We start from the raw sequence: 5,468 nt of genomic DNA, 5'->3' as shown, positions 1-5,468 counted from the left end.
GATTGTGTGTTTTCTGCACATAGATAGTTGTTCCATGATGCGTATCATTACTAGTGGTAGACTACAGTCGCTCCTAGAGGGAAACCATCATGTCTAGTTTACTGTGTTCTGACTATTACTGTCTTTCCTTCCATTCATCTGGCTAATTACTGTAAATGATGAGTACAAGTTTTACCCACTCAGGAGCCACTGCCCCCTTCTGGTACAATGCATGAAATAGCTGAATCCATGCTGGAGTTACTGAATCAGTCTTTTATGAACTGTCTTCCACTATTGCAGGGCGCCACCAAGTGGGCTGGCATGCACATTGCAAGCACTTATTATACAAGGATCTGGCGAGAGTCAGGTTAATTGTAAAAGTGTTCATTTGTGGTTTTATTATTGTAAAGTTATTCTGTTGTAAAGTTGTCAGTCATGTGAATTAAATAATTACACACATTAACTATTAATATGCTGGTTGGACAAGGGTGTATTTAGTTTTTGCAACACTCGACACACAACTGTATATCAAAAGAAAAGGTGTGTTTAAAAAGTCCAGCTTTCACAGGTCAATGAGAGTGAATAGAAATCAACCAATCAACTGAGAGAAGCAGGGCAAGGAAGGCATTGGCGATTCCACACAGTGGGGCACTGATTAATTCAATTGTGGCATGAGGCAAAACATCCAGAAAAACATAAACTGGCTCATGTTAAATCAGCACAGATATACGTTGTACGAAACACCATTCTCACAAATTGAAGGACAAAGACCATACTCTCACATCAAATTGATCTGTATTATTTATTTATTTATTATTTGAATAAAATGCATATAAACAAACAAACAAACATATAAAAGATAATTATAAAAGTTATCTATCACTGGGTTATGCTGTGCTAAAACAAATTCCCCCATGGGGACATGGGGACATTACAATTGATATTCTATTATATTCTAGTAAATGAAGATAAAGCCATACAGTATATATACAGTATACTCCTCCAAGACATTTTCCCCACAACTTACACTATCTATTTTTGTAGTTATTAAAATAATTTGACATTTGACATTTTTGAACACTTCTCAACTAAATGCTTACATGTTTCTTTTATGAGACAAGAATGAAATAAACACTAATTTGATTTAATTTAAGACTAACCTTAATCTAAACTATTGCCTAATTTCTTTAAAAAAAAACTGGCTTGCTGGTTAAGCAAGTAATCTACCAATGACGTAGGGTCTATGGAAGCATAACCTAACATTCATAATAGACCTCTGAAGTTCGCCTACAAATAGGATCCAAAGCTGCCATCTTTGCCCATATAAGGAGTTCCGGGTGTTAATTGAAGCTAACTGCCTATGGCAAGTTACATTGTAGGTTAGCTCTGGAGTAGCAAAGATCAAAGTGTGCCATCTTCACCTACCGAAGATCACAGTATCCTCTTGAAGGCAGAGGACAAAACTGTGTAGGGCTAAACGTCTGCATTTCCAAATTCTTCGTCCCCATGAGATTTCAACAGGTGCGAAAATTCAAAATCCCCATGTTATTTTCCCATAGAAAAAATCTCAAGATACCGGATCTCCTTATTTGGGCAAAGATGGTAGCTTTTTTGTAGGCGAACTTCAGAGGTCTATGCTGCAGACCCAGGCCCAATCCCATTTTTCATTCTTCCTCTTCCCCTTCCCCTATAGCCTACCCATTGGAATTATTTAAGCAAAAGTGGAATGTGCCTAATGTTTCATTTATCGGGACAGTTATGCGATACAGACTAATGCGCTGGAAGTGCATCAAGAAAAGTCCCTCTGTTAATGGCCAATCATAAACGAGGATTTTAGGGTAGCACCTGGAGTGGCCAATCGAATCTCAGGGGTGGCCCGTACCACCTGGAGCCCCCTCCTGGCTGCTCCAACTGAAGGAAAGATAACTTTCCCTTTGGTCTGTGTGGCAATAGCCTAATGGTGTATAGGAGTCTTTGTCCATACACAGATAGACAGAGATATTACTGTAAGATATATAGCTACAGATATTTAGATATATGTAGATTGATAAAGAGATTTTTGAAATCTATGAGTCTACAGCAGGGAGATACTGTATTTCATCTCCATGACAATTAGCCTGGACATTAGAACCACTAGGTCATTAAAGAAAGTGTGCAGTTTTACCATATCTGCAGGTTGTTGAGACAGTTTTAACCTGTGCTTTCCCTGTGCATGTATTGCAGTGTGCGTTCGAGATAAGCACTCTTAATTTGGTCAAAACTGAAATGCAAAACATCATCACTCAGCATTCCACTCTGTGTCTGCTCTGCTCGTCCATATTTGCCCATGGCATTCTGTCACTTCAAGTGCTGCTGGCAGCCCATCTCACTCCGTCTGTCCGTCTTCTCTTTCTCTCTCTCTATCTCCCTCTCTGTGTGTCTCTCTCTCTCTCTCTCTCTCTCTCTCTCTCTCTGAACATGTCTGTGGTCCAGGAGACCCCCGTCTCAGCAGCCTCCTCTCTCTCTCTCTCTCTTTGTCTCTCTCTCTCTCTCTCTCTCTCTCTCTCTCTCTCTCGCTCCCTCTCTCTCTCTCTCTGAACATGTCTGTGGTCCAGGAGACCCCCGTCTCAGCAGCCTCCCCTGGCCACCTCTGTTTACATTCCTGCCCTTGGTATGTGTATGTATAGAAATACTTGGCAGAGATGGACTATGGCGGGATTAATCCCTATGAGCACTCTGCTCCTTCAGTGGTCTGTCTGTGCAATAAACAGGGATGTGCAGTAGAGATGATTTATTGCATCTGTCATCCCTTTTTTATAAACATAGCATGGAAGACGACATTGTTGGCTGTCTGCAATTCTTTGTTTAAAAATTGACAAGGCCATACCCTCTGGATGCTGAACTTTGTGCTGTTGCCTAATTAATGTTAAATTTGTAGATTATTGGTGTAATATCGGAAGACACCCACTGTAAAAGAAAAATCTTGACTGACAGCGAAGTGTTAGGGATGATCCTCCTGACTACGGGTCAGTTTCGTTGTGTGTGGTGTTGGTCAATATCTGGGAGCCTCACCAAGTAATTTCTGCCAAAATATTTCACAAATTGCTTAGACGTCTGTGGTCCAAGTGTTAGTGATGTTCTGCAGACATTTCAGCCAAAATTACTAACATCTGAAAACCTTCAATGATTATATTGAATTGCTTTTACACTGTCGTTGGCACTATATCTGAGTTGATCATGAATTACCGGATAACCTAATTTATAAGGCCTTATCATAAAAATGTGGGTATGAATGACAACTTAAATCAGAAAATATACCTCTCTTCACCTAGTATTGATGTGTATTTAAACTGGTGTTCTAGTAAGAGTGATTGTGTGGTTTTGAATGTGCACTCTGTGCGGTGTAGAGTTTGTGGCACTAATGAAAATGATCAGTCATTCATGCGCAGAACTACATGTCAGCGCAGCACCGCTACTCTGACAGAACATGCCAGGCCAACGGGTTACATGAGAAAGCCTTGTCACTTTCTATCCGTTCACTCGGCCACTATAGAGCCAAAGTCAGCAGGCCAGTGATACCGGGACAGGAGAGAGCTCCTTCCACATCCAAAAACATCACAGTGCCACAGGCAAGGAAGAGGCAACCTCGCCAGTGAGCTACAAACAATTTGAGAAATCAGTTCCATTCACAACTTTTAGTGGAATCAAATGTGCATGGTTAAATGTAATGTAATGTTTTTTTTAATTATTATTTATAATTGATTTATATTGGTCCTATGTAGGCCTATGTTGTTAAATTTATTTCTGCCGTGTACATCAGTAAGATATCAATCAGTTCTATTTCTTTCCGAGATACGTTTCTGAAGCAGTAAGCTTTTGCTACATATTTGGTTCATCTCCTTTTGTGGGCATTCAATATGTTATTGTCAAGAACTCTGTTAATCGTCCGGTGTGATGTTACAGCCCCTCTGTATCTGGGATCTGTGATGAGCAGCAGATTAAAGTTTGGGGTAATATAAGCAGGGGAAAGGGGCGAATGATTACTCATATAAAGAATGATTTACAGAGCCAGTTCAGCGTGTACCACCCCATCCAATGAATCCCGTATGTTTTGTTTGGCCTCGTGCCAATAAATTGGAGAGGATTAGATGAGTGTGGTCAATGAAGAGATGCAAACCTGTAAATCACACATCTCTAATCTTTTACATGCCTCACAGTTCTTTTTTTTGTACTTTGTGGAGACTTTTTTCCTGACCTTTTTCCTTCATCTGGACCCGGGACTAATTTGCTCTTTCATTTTTTTTTGGGGGGGGGGGGGGGGGGGGGTCTTTTTAGAGACAATACTAGATTGACTAGATTTGACACTTAATCTTGATACCATGTCAACATCTCAAATAAATGTATCTGTTTTTTTCTTTTTTCTTTATGGAGAGTGATTTGTAACCATAATGAGTTCCCAAAAATGTCCACCTATTCGAAATGACCGTAATTATTATTATAAATATATAAATTGCCACAGAATTATGCTTGCAACAATCAAGGTAGTTTCTACTACTTTACAGTGTTATGCAAACAGGTTGAATGAACATGGAAGTCAGGATTAAATCTTGCTCAGAAGTGTTGGTAGTCAAACACACATGATATACCTCTGAAACTCTACAGAACTGTGTACACAAACTACAAGGAAGTACTTGACTTAAGTCACTATAAGCACTGAATGTATGCTTTAAATCATTGAATGCCTTATGTTCTTAAACATGACACTACATATATAATTACTTAAACATTTACTGTATAGGCCATGGTGTTGAAACCTGTTTGGAGCAAACTCAAACACAGACTTATTACACAATGGTCTCAAAAGAATAGAATTTTATCAAAACCTTTCTTCTGATATTTGTACATTTTCATAACACATGCATATTGAAATGTGTTTTGTCTCTACTAAATCATTTTTATTTGACTGTTGACCATTTTCTGAACCTTTTTGGGCACAGTCAATTAATAGTATGCAATAATGTGAACAGAGGAAACACAGCATGCCAATCTGTTTGTGTATGTCTCTGCTTTGCTTATAAAAAGTCAGACATTACATCTTTAATACATAGTTGATGTGTCTCCTACGGAAAGCAAAACAGTGTGATTTTATGTTAAATTGCTTTGCATCAAACTGAAGTATATTTTCTTAATGTCACACCTCATCAAACATTCGTCTCAGATAAAAGCACTGTCTTTGTTTTGTTAATGATGCACATACAGTACTGTGTGATTTCATGCGCACTCATGGTATATTTTAAAATAAGAATATAGTGCAACCAAGCCAGATTCTGTGCATTCTAGGTCCAATTCTAAGGATTCACAATGTACTGTACCTTAAACAGGATTTACTATACCATAAACACTGTACTATTTGTTTAAACCATGGTGGTATTTTACACTGGTTACATCTAAACAATAAGATAATATATAAAAGAAAGAACAAAAATGTGATACTTTGATTCTTTCGCAGG

Source organism: Sardina pilchardus, chromosome 8 (assembly GCF_963854185.1).
Source record: "Sardina pilchardus chromosome 8, fSarPil1.1, whole genome shotgun sequence".
NCBI lineage: Eukaryota > Metazoa > Chordata > Actinopteri > Clupeiformes > Clupeidae > Sardina > Sardina pilchardus.
Note: the sequence above shows the minus strand (reverse complement) of the source record.